This window comes from Lolium rigidum, chromosome 3 (assembly GCF_022539505.1).
Source record: "Lolium rigidum isolate FL_2022 chromosome 3, APGP_CSIRO_Lrig_0.1, whole genome shotgun sequence".
Taxonomy (NCBI): Eukaryota; Viridiplantae; Streptophyta; class Magnoliopsida; order Poales; family Poaceae; genus Lolium; species Lolium rigidum.
This window is the reverse complement of record NC_061510.1, coordinates 63,104,214-63,123,128: the sequence shown is the minus strand read 5'-3', so window position 1 is coordinate 63,123,128 and position 18,915 is coordinate 63,104,214. Positions and strand designations below refer to the sequence as shown.

The 18,915-nt window shown below is 43.3% G+C and overlaps 1 pseudogene; it reads right to left on the bottom strand.

The window, feature by feature from the left end:
- Positions 1-11,771: 11,771 nt before the first annotated feature.
- LOC124694928 lies at positions 11,772-16,084 on the bottom strand (annotated as a pseudogene).
- Between the last annotated feature and the right edge of the window lie 2,831 nt (positions 16,085-18,915).

Here is an 18,915-nt window from a genome sequence, read left to right as displayed (position 1 = left end):
CCCCGTCCCGGCGGCGTGCCGGAACAGAGAGTCCTGTCCCCCAGATCTTGGCTTCGCGATGGCGATGGCTCTGGAAGGTTTCTCGTACCGTGGCTTTTTCCGTATCGAGGTTTTAGGTCCAGGGGCTTTATATAGGCGAAGAGGCGGCATCAGAAGGTCGAAGGGGCGCCGACACTATAGGGGGGCGGGCCCCCCGGCCGCGCCGGCCTAGGGTTTGGTGGGCCTGTGCCCCCTCTCTGGCGGTTCTCGTGTGTTCTGGATGCTTCCGGGCAAAATAGGAACACAGGCGTTGATTTCGTCCAATTCGAGAATATTTCGTTACTAGGATTTCCGAAACCAAAAACAGCAGAAAACGGCAAGCGGCACTTCGGCATCTTGTTAATAGGTTAGTTCCGGAAAATGCACGAATATGACATAAAATGTGCATATAACATGTAGATATCATCAATAATGTGGCATGGAACATAAGAAATTATCGATACGTCGGAGACGTATCGGCATCCCCAAGCTTAGTTTACGCTCGTCCCGAGCGAGTAAACGATAAACAAAGATAATTTACGGAGTGACATGCCATCATAAACTTGATCATATTGTAAACATATGTAATGAATGCAGCGATCAAAACAATGGTAATGACATGAGTAAACAAATGAATCATAAAGCAAAGACTTTTCATGAATAGTACTTCAAGACAAGCATCAATAAGTCTTGCATAAGAGTTAACTCGTAAAGCAATAATTCAAAGTAGAGGTATTGAAGCAACACAAAGGAAGATTAAGTTTCAGCGGTTGCTTTCAACTTGTAACATGTATATCTCATGGATAATTGTCAACATAGAGTAATATAACAAGTGCAATATGCAAGTATGTAGGAATCAATGCACAGTTCACACAAGTGTTTGCTTCTTGAGGTGGAGAGAGATAGGTGAACTGACTCAACATAAAAGTAAAAGAAAGGTCCTTCAAAGAGGAAAGCATCGATTGCTATATTTGTGCTAGAGCTTTTATTTTGAAAACATGAAACAATTTTGTCAACGGTAGTAATAAAGCATATGTATCATGTAAATTATATCTTACAAGTTGCAAGCCTCATGCATAGTGTACTAATAGTGCCCGCACCTTGTCCTAATTAGCTTGGACTACCGGGATCATCGCAATACACATGTTTTAACCAAGTGTCACAAAGGGGTACCTCCATGCCGCTTTGTACACGGGTCTAAGGAGAAAGCTCGCATTTTGGATTTCTCGCTTTTGATTATTCTCAACTTAGACATCCATACCGGGACAACATGGACAACGAGATAATGGACTCCTCTTTAATGCATAAGCATGTGGCAACAATTAGTGTTCTCATATGAGATTGAGGATATATGTCCAAAACTGAAACTTCCACCATGATTCATGGCTTTAGTTAGCGGCCCAATGTTCTTCTCTAACAATATGCATGCTCTAACCATTTAATGAGTGGTAAATCGCTCTTACTTCAGACAAGACGAACATGCATAGCAACTCACATGAAATTCAACAAAAGGTAGTTGATGGCGTCCCCAGGAACATGGTTATCGCACAACGAGCAACTTAATAAGAGATAAAGTGCATAAGTACATATTCAATACCACAATAGTTTTTAGGCTATTTGTCCCATGAGCTATATATTATAAAGGTGAAGAATGGAAATTTAAAGGTAGCACTCAAGCAATTTACTTTGGAATGGCGGAGAAATACCATGTAGTAGGTAGGTATGGTGGACACAAATGGCATAGTGGTTGGCTCAAGTATTTGGATGCATGAGAAGTATTCCCTCTCGATACAAGTTTTAGGCTAGCAAGGTTATTTGAAACAAACACAAGGATGAACCGGTGCAGCAAAGCTCATATAAAAGACATATTGAAAACATTATAAGACTCTACACCGTCTTCCTTGTTGTTCAAACTCAATACTAGAAATTATCTAGACCTTAGAGAGACCAAATATGCAAACCAAATTTTAGCATGCTCTATGTATTTCTTCATTAATAGGTGCAAAGTATATGATGCAAGAGCTTAAATATGAGCACAACAATTGCCAAGTATCACATTACCCAAGACATTATAGCAATTACTACATGTATCATTTTCCAATTCCAACCATATAACAATTTAACGAAGAAGAAACTTCGCCATGAATACTAAAAGCTAAGAACACATGTGTTCATACGAACCAGCGGAGCGTGTCTCTCTCCCACACAAGCATTTATTCAAACAAAAACAAAAACAAAAAAGCACACGGACGCTCCAAGTAAAGTACATAAGATGTGACCGAATAAAAATATAGTTTCAGGGGAGGAACCTGATAATTTGTCGATGAAGAAGGGGATGCCTTGGGCATCCCCAAGCTTAGACGCTTGATTCTTCTTGAAATATGCAGGGGTGAACCACCGGGGCATCCCCAAGCTTAGACTTTTCACTCTTCTTGATCATAGTATATCATCCTCCTCTCTTGACCCTTGAAAACTTCCTCCACACCAAACTTAGAACAACTCATTAGAGGGTTAGTGCACAATCAAAAACTCACATGTTCAGAGGTGACACAATCATTCTTAACACTTCTGGACATTGCCCAAAGCTACTGGAAGTCAATGGAACAAAGAAATCCATCCCACATAGCAAAAGAAGCAATGCGAAATAAAAGGCAGAATCTGTCAAAACAGAACAGTCCGTAAAGACGAATTTTATTGGGGCACCATACTTGCTCAAATGAAAATGCTCAAATTGAATGAAAGTTGCGTACATATCTGAGGATCACTCACGTAAATTGGCATAATTTTCTGAGTTATCTACAGAGAATTTTGCCCAGATTCGTGACAGCAAAGAAATCTGTTTCTGCGCAGTAATCCAAATCTAGTATTGACTTTACTATCAAAGACTTTACTTGGCACAACAATGCAATAAAATAAAGATAAGGAGAGGTTGCTACAGTAGTAACAACTTCCAAGACACAAATATAAAACAAAGGTACTGTAGCAAAATAAACACATGGGTTATCTCCCAAGAAGTTCTTTCTTTATAGCCATTAAGATGGGCTCAGCAGTTTTAATGATGCTCGCGCAAGAAATAAGAGTTGAAGCAAAAGAGAGCATCAAAAAGCAAATTCAGAACACATTTAAGTCTAACATGCTTCCTATGCATAGAAATCTTGTAAATAAACAAGTTCATGAAGAGCAAAGTAACAAGCATAGGAAGATAAAACAAGAGTAACTTCAAAAATTTCAGCATATAGAGAGGTGTTTTAGTAACATGAAAATTTCTACAACCATATTTTCCTCTCTCATAATAATTTTCAGAGGCATCATGAACAAACTCAACAATATAAGTATCACATAAAGCATTCTTATTCACATGCATAAAAGTATCATTACTCTCCACATAAGCATAATCAATTTTATTAGTTGTAGTGGGAGCAAATTCAACAAAGTAGCTATCATTATTATTCTCATCATCAAATATAGGAGGCATATTGTAATCATAATCAAATTTATCCTCCATAGTAGGCGGCACAAAAAGACCAATATCATTATAATCATCATAAATAGGAGGCAAAGTATCATCAAAGTAAATTTTCTCCTCAATGCTTGGGGGACTAAAAATATCATGCTCATCAAAACCAGCTTCCCCAAGCTTAGAATTTTCTATATTATTATCAACAATGGTGTTCAAAGCGTTCATACTAAATATTACTACCAGCATGCAAATAAGGTTCCATAGGTTTTTTAATTTTCGCATCAAACCATCCATGTCTTAAATCAGGAAATAGAATAAGAAGCTCATTTTTGTCCATTATGCCAAACTAGTGTAAACAAGAAACAAAAAGATGCAATTGCAGGATCTAAAGGAAATAGCTTCGAGTACTTACAACGGCGAAAATAGCTTAGTAGCCGAGATCCGGAGTGTGAGTACCTTTTACCTTTCCTCCCCGGCAACGGCGCCGAGAAAATAGCTTGATGTCTACGCCCCTCCTTTTCCCGTAGACAGGTGTTGGGCCTCCAAGAGCGAGAGGTTTGTAGAACAACGAAGCAAGTTTCCCTTAAGTGGATCACCCAAGGTTTATCGAACTCAGGGAGGAAGAGGTCAAAGATATCCCTCTCATGCAACCCTGCAACCACAAAGCAAGAAGTCTCTGGTGTCCCCAACACACCTAATAGGTGCACTAGTTCGGCGAAGAGATAGTGAAATACAGGTGGTATGAATAAATAGCAACGGCACCAGAAAAGTGCTTTGCCCAGGACAATAAACAAGCAGTAGCAACACAGCAGTAGTAACGCAGTAAAACAGTAAACAAGCAGCGATAGCAGTATTTAGGAACAAGGCCTAGGGATTACACTTTCACTAGTGGACACTCTCAACTTTGATCACATAACAGAATAGATAAATGCATACTCTACACTCTTTTGTTGGATGATGAACACCATTGCGTAGGATTACACGAACCCTCAATACCGGAGTTAACAAGCTCCACAATTCAATGTTCATATTTAAATAACCTTAGAGTGCACGACAGATCAACACAACTAAACCAAGTACTAACGTAGCATGCACACTGTCACCTTCACGCTACGAAAGGAGGCATAGATCACATCAATACCATCATAGCAATAGTTAACTTCATAATCTACAAGAGATCGTAATCATAGCCTACGCCAAGTACTAACACGGATGCACACACTGTCACCATTACACCGTGCAGGAGGAATAAAACTACTTTAATAACATCACTACAGTAGCACATAGATAAATTGTGATACAAAACACATTGCAATCATAAAGAGATATAAATAAGCACTTCACTATGCCAACCATAACAGTGAATAAGTATTCCGTGAAATATAGCCTAAGAGACCCACACGGTGCACACACTTGTCACCTTTACACACGTGGGACAAGGAGTCTCCGGAGATCACATAAGTAAAATTCACTTGACTAGCATAACGACATCTAGATTACAAGCATCATCATATGAATCTCAATCATGTAAGGCAGCTCATGAGATTATTGTATTGAAGTACATAGGAGAGAGATGAACCACATAGCTACCGGTACAGACCCGAGCCTCGATGGAGAACTACTCCCTCCTCATGGGAGACATCAGCGTTGATGGAGATGGCGGTGGTGTCGATGGAGGAGCCTTCCGGGGGCACTTCCCCGTCCCGGCGGCGTGCCGGAACAGAGAGTCCTGTCCCCCAGATCTTGGCTTCGCGATGGCGGCGGCTCTGGAAGGTTTCTCGTACCGTGGCTTTTTCCGTATCGAGGTTTTAGGTCCAGGGGCTTTATATAGGCGAAGAGGCGGCGTCAGAAGGTCGAAGGGGCGCCGACACTATAGGGGGGCGCGGGCCCCCCTGGCCGCGCCGGCCTAGGGTTTGGTGGGCCCGTGCCCCCTCTCCGGCGGTTCTCGTGTGTTCTGGATGCTTCCGGGCAAAATAGGAACCCGGGCGTTGATTTCGCCCAATTCCGAGAATATTTCGTTACTAGGATTTACGAAACCAAAAATAGCGAGAAAACAACGAGTCGGCACTTCGGCATCTTGTTAATAGGTTAGTTCCAGAAAATGCACGAATATGACATAAAATGTGCATATAACATGTAGATATCATCAATAATGTGGCATGGAACATAAGAAATTATCGATACGTCGGAGACGTATCACATATCAACGGGTCAGTAATAAGGGTTGCCTGGATCGGTCTATCTATTTGGTAAAGGTGAGGACTTTGGTCCAGAACGGTCTACCAATAGATATAGGAGAGGGCGGACTTGTTAAAGGCCTATGAGGGATTGTAAGGGTTGTCTAGGTTGGTCTATCTATAGTGTACATGACAGGGCATATAAATTATTCGGAACGGTCTACCTTAATGGTAAAGAGGAGAACAAATGCCTGGGTCGGTCTACCTATAGATATAGGATGGGACAGACTTACAAAAGGGTGGGTATGTGGGGTCGCGGAAAAGGGAGTGATTGACTTGGTTCTTATACTAGGTCTCACACCAAGGAAGTGTGGACGGTAAAGTACGCCCAGTTGGCAACAAGGATAAGTTCTCTTATGGGAAAAATAACGCACCTCTGCAGAGTGTATCAAATTGTGGCTTGTCACTCCCAGTTCCGCTAAGGGAACTACGAACGAGGCAGGAAAGGAACTCTGTGAAGTTCTGATCAACCTGTGAAGACTGGTGGTCATAGTTTTCAGAATAAAATAAATATTTGTAAGAAATGTTTGCGAAACATGCATTGAACTGAGATTTTATGATCAATGGTCGTAGCAAGTGCATCAAACACATTTTCTCTTTTTAACTTGCTGGTACCTCTGTACTCACTTTCTTTCGACACCCTTGTTAGACTGTGATCATGAAGAGGAAGCCTACACAGGAGCACCAGAATGGGACTATGAGTTGGTCTATGAAGAGCCAAACATTACAGGAGGAGTTGAAGGCGTGGACTATGGGATAGTCTACGGAGCAGATGACACAGAGGCAGAGGAGTAGAGTCTTACCTTAGACATCTCGGAGCCGACCAGCGTAGTGACTTACCTAAATAATTTGCTGAGCTCGGCATGTCTACTTAGTTTGGGTTGTAATGATACTTAAGTAATATCGTAGGATGTTCTCATCGGAACTATAAGAATACCAACTTGTTAAGACCATGATTGTAATATAATCTGGAGTGTTATGACCTGCAATATTTCTATTGTACCACTCTGATGGATGTGATATTTGTGAAGAAGCCCCTTTATAAATGTCATATCAACGACTTGTATACTACAACATGCAGTGGTATCTTGGGTCACCGTAGGACCCTAACTTCACCAACGCTCTGATACCAACTGTTAGCCTTGCTAGTTCACAGGTAGTGTAGTGTTTGAGAAGTGGTCTGGTTGTGATGCTGCCAAAAGCTTGCTGCAGCTTGTATTGCATAATGCTATTTATAGAATACAAGCTAGGTATAACATGTAGATTTCTAAAGCCTTCTAGAGCTTTCTATTGTTATCCTAACCTTGTACTTGTTTCTACCGCTAACCAGAGTTAGCTATCGCCTACTGCTTACATATGAAATGTACCACTACAACATACTAGACCATACTAGCACCTACGGTACTACTAGAACCTACCCGTGCTACTAGAAGATACTAGCTTAACTCCAAAGCATGGATTACTCTAACAGAGAAAATGGAAAAATGCATTGGGTGGTATGGAATATCATACTTAAGCCAAAAATCAAAGGTGGAATGGGGTTTAAAGCTGTGCGGATTTTCAATCAAGCTCTTCTTGCGAGGCAAGCCTGAAGATAGGTGCACGACTGCCGCTAATGGGCTGGCCCACCCCGTCCGCCGCTTCAGGCTGGAGCGAATCACTCTCGCAATGAGCGGGAATAGGGATCGCCGCTACGCTTGATGTGAACCGTACAACATTCGCTTCGACAACATCCCCGCGTGGGCCGGCCCAATTCCACCACAACGTAACGATGCACCTACACACCAGACACCTTATTCTTAGATCGTTCAAGTAGTATTAAAAAGTTCAAAATTGGAAAAATATTCAAACCCAAATTGTTCAAAATTTGAAAAAGTTCAGATTCGAAAAATATTCAAATTTAGAAAATGTTCAAAATTAAAATGGTTCAAATCCGAAAATTGTTCAAAATTTTAAAAAAACAGATTTGAAAATTGCTCAAATCCAAAAAAAAGTTCAAACTTTAAAATGGTTCAAATCCAAAAAAATTAAAAAATCAGATTTGAAAATTGTTCAAATCCAAAAAAAATTCAAACTTTAAAATGGTTCAAATTCGAAATTTGTTCAAAATTTGAAAAATAAATTTAGATTATTCAAAGTTTGAAATTTTTAAAAATTAATCAAATCTGGAAAATGTTCAAATTCAGAAATATTTAAATCCAGAAAATGTTCAAATTTTGAAAAAATGTTCAGATGAAAAAAATTCAAAAATACTCGAAATTTGAAAATCTTCATTTTTTTTGAAAACATTAAAAAATTAGAAACTGTTCAATTTTTTAAAAATGTATAGATTAAAAAATAAAACGGAAAAATGAAAATTAAGAAAACGAAAAACAAAAACAGAAAACAGAAAAAGAAAATAAAAAACCGTCAGAAGAAGAAAATGTCAACCGAAAACCAGCAAAACCCAACGAACCGAACATTCTAGAATCTTCCCAAAACTGAAAGAAACCAAAACACTGGAGTGCTAGTGGGCCGGGCCGTTTAGAATCGCTGGCTATGGACAGGGTAGGCGTACGCTCGCTCGGGTTCGCGTTGAGCGTGAAATAGGGTTTGCCCCAGTTCTATCTGGTTTCGCTTCATGGGTGGGGTGGGCTGGGCTGGGCCGGGCCGGGGTCGTCAACTCGGAAGTTGCGGGCAATACATGTTTACTGCCGCAGTGCTGTGGGTTAGCTGAAGAAATGTTTTTTTTTACCAGAGGGTTCTTTCGCGTCTTTTCTCCAGCCCTTGCACATTTCTGAGCTGCCTATAATTGCACATTGTATCTATCCCCTTATCCATTGCTGGCTGCAATGACACCTCGAAATAAAGGAGCCGCCAAGAACGATGAGGAAGAACCTGGCCCCGTCCAGATAGGCCCAGAAGACGGTCCCTCGTACATAAGACCGGGTGTGAATGTGTGATGAACACGAGCCAAAATACGGAAAGAGTAACCCGGACCAGCAGACAGTGACTCGGCATCCAACTCCCATCTCCTGTGAATCCTGAAGCTCAGGGAGTGGCTCTACCTCACAAGCTGACACTGCTCTAATGTTTAGGGGCTCGTCACAGCAGGTTTGCCCTGCCTTGGATCCGCCGATTTAATAAAACTAGATTTAGATGTGCGCCTTGGCGCACGACCCCGTGGCATTCATGCCGATACACATTTTATTTACGATGATAAATTACGTGAATTTTTTTATCGTGTGATTATTAGGTTTTACAAACCGAACGGAAATGAAGATCGTTTACTACACTACGGTGATCGTGAATCTTAAACATGGCGTAGAACGTGTCCCCCAGGTTTCGCACCGATAAGTATTTTGTAGAACGCCGTAACTAATAGATAGCGTAGAACAATCGATAAAATGGCTAAATTGAAAAGGTAATGAGCATTAGCACGCACACCGACAAACAGTTCAGGTTTAGAGCAAAACAAACTGCTCTTTCATATAAGGTTCCTCTTACATACACAAGGATACATGAGAACCTTCAAGTTTCTTCACTACGATATATGTTCAAACTATCACAAAGCATAGTTGGTAGTAATCTGTTCTCCACACGCAAAACTCAATTCAGAAGGTGCCCTCCTTTTATTCTCTAGCCTAGGTTGTTTGTTCTCTTTGATTCGGATGGTTATGACACCAGCGATCAAAGTCTTTGCCGATAAATTTGTGATGATCGGCTTGTACATAGATACTCCCTCTGTCTATAAAAGGATGTCTCATCTTTGTCACAATTTTGATGTATCTCTTGATACATCCAAATTTGTGCCAATGTTTATTTTGTATACATTTGTAAATATCGATGTCAAGCAAGCATTAAATGATGGGTGAATAATTATCCGTTTGATGAAGAGGAGCAAAAGAACACAAACATATCATGTGTTTTGCATCAGTTTGTCGCTTTCCTAGGTAGTCCGCTTTATGCCACCGGTCTCCTGTGGTACAATGGATCAGCGGAGCGAGAATTTTGGACATGGAGGGGAGGAGCTCCGACGACCGATTCCCGCATCGATTTGCCCCTTCGCGCCATGGCCGTATCTCCTTCCCACGCCGACGATGCGGACCGCTAACTATCTTGGGAGTGTGCTTGAGAAGTGTAGTATATATAGTAAATTGACATTCTTTTCTTATTCATAGACTCTCTCTATTATTTTACTACCTCTGTCTATGTCTTAGCTTTATCTGAACTTGTATGCATCTATACATATTTTAGTGTGCAGATAAATGTAATTTCAAAAAGGATTTTTTTTTGGAATCGAGGGTCAATAAGATCTTTATCAATGCAGCGTTTCTTAGAACAATACCCTATAGGAAGTTGTATATTACAAGAGTCGGCTACCACAATGCGTTGTCTCTTAGTGTTATATCGAAAGAAGGATGTACGAAATGAGTTTAGGGGTTATGTTAGAATCTCAACACTGTGGCCTAGCTGTGGCATAAAGTATCATGATGTACTCCCTCCGTCCATGTCGAAAGTTTGTCTCAAATTTAGATATATTAATACACTAAACATTGTTTAGATATATAAATTTAAATAAACTTGCGGCGTATTTTATGAACAGAGATTTTTTTCCGTAGAAGTACACGAATAAAGTGATGACTAAACTTTATCCAACAGCACAAACCTTTACTTCGCCACGGAGTAGGTCTGATACTCACGTCCTCACGTTCGGTTTGTATTTTAAAAGGACAACTTTGGCTAGTACTCCCTTCGTTGTTATTCTCAAAAAAGCGAGCACCTGGAATCTTCCGACAATATGCAGCATGACCTCGGTGGTATCGACAAGGTAGAGCAAAGCGAAGTGGATGCTCGAAGGAGCGGATGGAAAAAAGAAAGGCAACCCAAGAAAATCAATGAAGGAGAACAGAGTGGAGCTGCCGCGGTCCGAGCGGAGGGGAGCTGTCATGCGGACGGTGTTGTGCCCGACTCGTCGGCGCAGCCTACCTAGGTTCCCTGGACCGTCGCTAAGCTGCGGGGGCACGATATTACCGTGTCCCGGCTTTGAAGAGCAACGATGCGGCAAAGACCGGTGGAGAGGTACCGGACCAGCAACACCGAAGCCGGACGAGGACGCCGGATCGAGATGCGGCGCTCGGTTGGCATCAATTTTATGGATCAACCCCCGGGGAAAAGAAGGCACAGAACTCGATCGGTATGATTCTTTCTCTATTTTTGGGTTACCGAAAGCAATTTCTTTGTATGAGTTATCGGATTGGCCGAGCATACTATAATTTTCTCTCTGCTAATTAGAGGGAGAAAATCGTGGCGCTTTCAGCTCTGTCTTCAATTTTTTAAGTGCACCGAGTTCTGTGTTCTCCGTGCGCGCCTAGATGAAGTGTAACCGAAAAGGAAAGGTAGAAATTAAGCATGCATAGGGCATATCTTGCCGCTGCATAGTGTAAGAAATCATATCTTACCACCAGCAGGAGGAAGCACAAAAAGAGATAAAAATAAAGATGGTCTTCATAGCTACAAAAAAAATCAAATCAAAAGAGTAAATGCACAGAAAGAATGAATAGTCTTCAATGCACTGTCTGTATCTAGAGTTCAAGACAAAGCAGTACATTGGGCAGAAAAAGCTACAACACAATACAGTACCATCTGCTACTACGCATACATAATGTAGCAGTAACATAATGTACACTAAACAAATCTTTATTCACATTTCCTTGGACTGCCGATGGCCATTTAGACACTGGAAAGTTGAAGGTAGCATCTGCAGGCATTAAATATCACTCCTCTTTGAGTCGTTGCATAGTCGCCCGGTCGTTTTTTTTCAAAATCACGGCGACTCACGACTATACTGCAACTTATGGAAACTATACAACGGCTTTTATCGACTATATACTAAGTAACAGGGTTGGCGATTTTTGGCATCTACCACCCAAAGAGACAGCACAAGGGGAGCAATTCTGCAGCAGCAGCAGCTGATGACAGCAGAACCATGAGGCCATACAGTAGACATGGCCCAAGCTCATGTGTATACATGTGGGATTGAACCAGATGCACGAAGCCAAGGTTTACCATTGTTGTCATGCCGAATCGTCATCTTCCTCCAGATCACTGAAAGATACGTCCTCATCGTCATCTGCTATTTGAATGGGTATGCTTCCCGAACCACCCGTGTCCTCCTCCAACCATTCATCCCCATCATCATCGGTGTCATCCTTATCAGCCTTCTGAATGATAACTCTTGACCCCTCCCCGAGGTCACTCACTCGGCTGTTTCCGTTGATCTTCTTTAGATGGAAAACTGTCTACTAATGTCACAGTCTCCTCATCTGCTTCAGCATCTTCTGCGGTGAAGTCAGGTGTGCTTTCTTCAATCCTAGATTGCGCGAACTCAGTCGCATCGATAAAGCACGAATGCTTTCTTCTATCTCGGATTGTGATAACTCAGTGGCATCTCTTAATATGGGCACAAGTTGTACACACACACTGCTGCTGCTGATGTTATCTGAAGAAACAGCCCCAGCATCACCGATTATATCTTTTGATGGTGCCTCGTCGAGATGGATTGTTTCAAGAATACCGTAATCTACGTTGCCAAAAGATGTGGCCCTCGCAGAGGCATCTTGATCTTTTAATGAGGGGACCACCTCTACAGGCGTAGCAACAGTACCATCTGCATTGCGGATAGTCGGAGCTACTGTGTCTTCATTGCTCTCAAGCTTTGTCTGATATTGGAAATTTTGTGACAACTGCTCTCTAGCTTCTAAAACCTGTGCCAAGTCAAGAAAATGGGATATTAGAAGTTTGGCACCAAACAATGTAGTCATATAAATTATCTACTGTGCCATCATGAACAAGTTTTTTTTCTCGAGAAAAGGCGAAGAGATTTTCATTTAATTTAAGAGGTACACATCATGAGCAAGTTAAGCGGTGGCCATCAGTTATGTGCGCTAAAATACCCTAAACTACAATTATGCCTTAGACAAGTACTCAGTCTCGTTATGAAAACATAATGTTCCAACACTTATAGAGCTTATTTAGTTTGCTACCAACTTTATACAAGAGGATGCCAAATCAGGGACGGTCAATGTGAGAGACATGTGCACTAGCAAATTTCCGAGCAAAACCAAGCAATTAGCCAAATTTGGCTTGCCACATTGGCAGAAAACCAAGCAGGCTCCTAGTGACACAATATTAGGCCACTTTGATTCGCAGGATTCTCAAAGCGCAGTAATAGGAAAACACGGGATTGGAGTGGCATGTCCTCTTGAATCCTTTTAAGAAATTACATGAATTTGGATCAAAGAATGTTTGAAGCCACATAAAAACATAGGAATTGTGCTAAAAGGTTTGAGTGGCTGGAAATTTTCCTCCAAAATAGATTGCAAAGGATCCTTAGGGGTTAAAATCCTGCGACTCAAACTACCTACGTAGGAAAAATTCCTAAGGATTGAAATCCTCCAAATAATCCTATGAAATTCCTTTGAACCAAAAAGTGGCACTTGATGGCTAGTCGTGTGCCTTCGGTGTCCAACATTTCTCTTGATTCACTTTATAGTTTATATTAGTCCAATACTGCGAAGCCATTGAAAATATCGCAAAGAAGAAAAATAAAAGGTTGCAATAAAAAGTACCCCGTACCATTTAATGAGCAAAACAAGTAGAGAGCAGATAAAACTCAGAATGCATCTCCCCATTTTACATGGAACAGAGAAATGGACCATTGTAAAAATACCTACAATTTATGCTAGGCACTCAATAAACATGTTACAATAAAGTGGCAAATACTATTGCAATTCATCACTCTAGCTAAATTAAGCTTCAAACTACAAGCCTATTTTGAGGGAATGTAGAAGTTCCATGAAAATCGATATCTGGGAATTATAAACTAAGTCTACTGAATATTTGAATAGAGAAAATCAGTTGATTATTAAAAAAAATCTAAGGATAAAGACTGAATGGAACATGTAAAGTAAATAAAACTAATATGCGTTATTGATTGTGCCCCAACTCCAAACAGTCTTAAAGAACATTTCCCCAGTAAATATTCTTGATATCATACTGAAACAAAGTCTGAGTGGAGGCATTTGAGTTATGGAGAAAACACTACAGTATTATCAAAGAATTTAGTGAGATCAGAGGTACATAATTAATTTTCTATAACATTGCAATAGCAGAAAAATAATGCATTAGTTTTAGTTTTAACAGGATTCAGAAGAAGAAGGAATGCAGGAGCATGCATTTGTTGAAGCATTGACCAGTAAGCTTTGGTACGTTAATAAGTGTAGCTCTAAAAAGAGGAGAAGTTCCATCGCAAGCACATGAGTAGAGTTTGAGCGATTAGAAAATGACATTTTACAGTTGCTGAAAGCTGTGTAGTAACAGACTCGACATTTGATATGGGAGCAGTATGAGATTGACTAACAGTCAACTTCTAAAAAGAACATCTAAGGAAATAAAGGGTGCAAATCGCCAACACAAATGCAACTACAATCTAGTGAACATTTTCTTTTGGTTGTTTTTCCTGTGTGACTTGCTCCTTCTAATACAAAATGCTGCGCATTTAGATGTGTGTTGGAGAATAAAAATCATACGCCATTGCCACCCCAATTGAAGCATTATATCAACGGAAATGACCTGTGGAGTAGAAAGAAGGTCGGCCGCCTCCTTTGTGAGCTTAGGATGCAGCAGCACAAAGTATATCTTCCAGAAGCAGCCCTCGCTGATGTGGCCGGGGCAGAGCTCGATTCTCAGATCCGCCAGCTCCGGCGCCACGCTCTCGACAGCCAGGGCGTGGTCTTGCTGCGCATCGGTCATGTCAAAAATCTGCAGTCGAACGCCAACACGGAGAATCAAAAATCAATTAAGATTCAAAAGGTGTTGACGAAGATGAAGGGAGGCAAGTGAACGCACGAACCGTCCGAGTCCGCGTTGTCGGGGAGAAAGGGGAAGTCGAGCCGAGCTCGGGACGCATGGCGGCGTCCCGCGCGAAGACGACCACGTCCTCCGTAACCCCGGCGGCCTCCGTCCCACTCCGGTCTTCTTCCGGGGCGAGAGAGGAGGCGATCTTGGCGAGATCCGCGACGGCCTGGCGGCCCGGGAGCCGCGCGAGCCCGCGATGGCGCTGGGGCAGAGGAGGAGGCGGGGTGCGGCGGCGATGGGGCAGAGGAGGAGGCGGAGCTCGGGTGGCGGCGGGATTTAGCGAGCAGAGAGGACGACGCGCCAACGCCGGGCCGGGCGGGCTTCACATGACCCATGGATAAAAAACGGGTTCGCGCGAGGGCCTCGTCCTGAACTACTCCACCACCACCAGTCAAAAAATGGACGGACGAGATCCACCACCAAACAAGATCCAACGGCTACGAGCCTCAAATCGCTGTGAGGCCCCCCTATGGGGGGCATCATATACAACGTTAGATGATGCGTGGTGCTCCACGGCAGCAACGTGTGTAGCCCGATCGATGCAGCCGCGTGCACGAGTTGCAGTGTGCACAAGCTGCCAGACACGTCGGTGTCAGTCACTCTGCACCGTCGTCCGTGTGTGAAGCGAAGGTACGACTGTACAAGCCAAAGCAACAGGTCACCGACATTTGGTGTATTGGTTTCTCCATTTCATGCGTGTCTCGCTTGCCCGTCGCAGATTGGCCTGTTCGACGGCAGCTTAATTCCATCTTAGCGGGGCATCTTTAGCGGCCCAATGCATTGCAAATACAAAAAGTTACTTCCTCCCTTCGTCCATAAATAGATGCCAAAGATTTATTCAAATTTAAATGTAGATCGCTTAAAAAAAATTGAATGTATCTATAGACTAAATCGTGACTAGATACATTTCAATTTAGACAAATTTTTGACATCTATTTATGGACAGAGGTAGTATTTGTTTTGGTCTGTTTAGATTGCACTGTGAAACTAATTTGGCCTTGTTGTATGTAATGTTCGCTTGGGTTGCGGTATGTACCCAGCGGGACGAGGCATTTTATGTCCACCCAGCTAAAGATTCAATATTGGAAAAAAATCACAACAAGCCGTACAAACAATAAAAATAGTAGTTTCAAATTCATCTAATTTTAATCAATCACGAAGTGCACACAAGTACAAACTAGGAAAGTTGCAAAAGGGGCACAAGAATATGTAGGATAGACGTGGGAGTCACGATTCACAGATGATGGCTCGTTTCTTCTCGAACCATGCTCTTTGCTCCGGATCCATGAAACTCAGGTCAGCAAACATGATCCGGTTCTCCTCCGCAAGCAAGCAACTTGGTCGCGGCCTCCTTCTTCTTGCCCTCTATGGCATGCTTGGTGAGGTCGATGAAGGTGGCAGCAGTGGCCTCCTTCTCCAGGCACCACTTCTCGTCCCTCTTGGCCAGGGCCTCTTGTGTCTTGGTCATCATGTTCTGCAGTGGTCTCGCTTAACACTCGGGCCGACGCCCCACACGTCAGACCAGCCTTGGTGGTCTTGTGGCCCCTTCGCCGAGATGGAAGGGCATTTTGGCTTGGGGCTTCCTCTTCGCCATCCATGGCCACCACCACATCGACTCCGCCATTCTTGATGCTGACCAGGTAGTTCACGTAGCCTACCTTCCATTTTGAAGAGTTCTCCACCACATGCCAATAGTATGTGGACCATGTGGTAGCCCTTTCCCCAAGTTGCCTTAAAGCACTCCAAGGCCCACAACACCTCCACAAACACAATTTGTTAGGGTTTGCCAAGGCATCAACATTGCACGAATGAAGCAAGCCTTGCTCTTACCACGTTCACAACATCGTGGCCGCTCACTTTGCGCAAAAAGTCTGGTGCATGTACTACGAATCCCTTAGGGAGAAAGTTGTCGGAGATCATGGAATTCTTGGGTGACCTTCGTCCAATATGCTTGGCCTTTTTTGCTTGGCCCCGCATATAGTATCTTGGTTAATGAAGATCCAAGAATGGCAGAGCATGATGTCCTCTTTGTCGCTGTAGCCAAAGTCCTTTGGCTCGTGCCCTTCTACTTTCCATCGCCGGCTATCTCGCCCTCGACCCCCGGCACCGGCCTTAGTGTCACCCTCCTCGAAGCCATTGCATTCGACATCGTAGAACAAGGGTGTGTCTTGCTCCAATGATTAGCCAAATTGGGAGGACAATGACACCTCGTCGATGTCACAACCTCGGCTTCGGGTTTCGGTCCCAAGGCCACTTGGGATGAAGCCGCCTCCATTGATCATATCCTCCACGCAAGCCTCTTTGTGATCGTCGTAGTAGTCCTATGGATCACCGGGCATTGGTGGCCTATAGCACATGAGAAATGGGTCGAGATTGCACGAGCTTACTTGCTCCATCAGCGCCAGTAGGGGTCGTGGCATTTCCTCGAACATGTTGCGGGGACTGGCCATGTTCTCCGGCGGGATGCCCGAGCCTTCCTGAAGGAGGGTCCGGCTCCCGGATACCCGCCAAGCGTGTGGTTCAGGTCCAGGTGAGGGACCCCAACAAAGCTCTCACTGAACGGGTCGTCCGGCGGCGATGAACGCGAGCTGGCGAGGCGGGATAGCGGCGCCTTGACAAGCACTACGGGGCTCGATGTAGCTGATAGCAGATGTGATGGTCGTGGATGTAGGGGGACGTGTGGCCCGGGAACTTACAGAGCTTGTCGACGAGGCCCAGGTGTAGCAGATGAACACCTCTTGCTTCAACATGAGCATGGACTCAACCACGGACAACGAGTTCTTTGGCTGCGCCTTGGCGTGTGCCTGCATCTCCAAGGCCATCTCGGTGGCTACCCTGTTGGCGGCTTCGGTAACTTGATGGGCTTTCCTCGCCCGCACGACGGAGCGGCGGTCCTTGCATTTCTTTGTCTGCACCACCCTCTCCTCCGGTGTATGCTCCTTCTTCGGCACCTTGGACTTCCCGCCATGGCCGGGTGCAGCAGCCCGCTTCAGGGTCGGCTTTGGAGAGGCCTCTATGACTGCGGGGGCTCCAGTTGGGGCAGCTAAGTTGACGTTCATGGCGGCGGCATCATCGCACGCAAGGGTTTGGCGCCGGCCAAATACGAGTTTTCGAGTGGCGGGGGTGTGAGTGGCTACTGTGCCAATGGCGGGCAGGCCATGATTTATACAAGGAGGACAAGAAGCGCACGCGGACTCGTATGTTGTCCCGCCGACGCATTTCGTGCCCAAATTTGAGTGGCAAATGCATCGGCGCGGACAAAGCGATCAGCTTGCGTTGGCCCTCTAGACTAGGGTTTCTCTGATTCTATCCGTCTTGAAAAAAATGAACACTTTTGATCCGTTTACATTAGCCGTTAAAGGCGCACTCTCCAAAAGAAATTGGTAAACATGTTTAATTCTGCACAAATAGGACAGAATGACAGACACGGTCGATCTTTGATTCACGCATGCCAAATCACAATGATCCTGAGGCTGCTTAAAGTATTCTTACTGCTCGTCCTTGCCTCATTGGGCGTTATCATATTCCTAGCCGCCCAGCTGCAAGGAAATGGGTCAACCGGGCCATAGCCTACACCTACATGTTTTCTAATTACAGTCTACGGTAATCACTTAATTGCATCTGAGAGGTGGATTAGTAACTCCTTTGCACGCGACACTGACCGCACCACGTGCCAGCATGCCATATTCATCAGTAGCGTCTCCTCACCACGATTTAGTCACCCACAAATTTTCCATTTCTAATCTTCTGCACGACCTTACCACTTTGCCAGTAATTAATATGCCTCAAGTATTTTTCTTTTAAAACACCGTATGACTCAAAAACTTGTTTTACTAACGTAGATAGCAACTCTCTCATCTTGTTAAAAACTACTCTATAACAAAATTCATGATAGTTCTCCCATGTGAAAGTGCTCATGGAATATGCAACGGGCCAGTGGGGGCCTAGGTTTTATCCCAAATGGTAATGGTGCACGAAAATTCTGACTTGAGTTCCGATAAAATTCATTTATCAATTCCGTAAATAATTGTAAACTTGCAACCCAATTCGGCATAAGCAATAAGTAACATGAAACTGAAACATTTAATTGGAAAGTTGCATAAATAGTTCAAACACCATACTGAAATTCAAAATATGCATGCAAGAAATTTACAATGCCACTTGTTTGACCTATTGGCCTATGCTTCCTTAAGAACATGAAAGTCTCCATTGTATCATCTCCATCCACTTGTTTGACTAGACAATCGACTAAGACAATGACCCTTCTAATGTTTTTTCACTGAAGTCATTGCAAAAAGTACC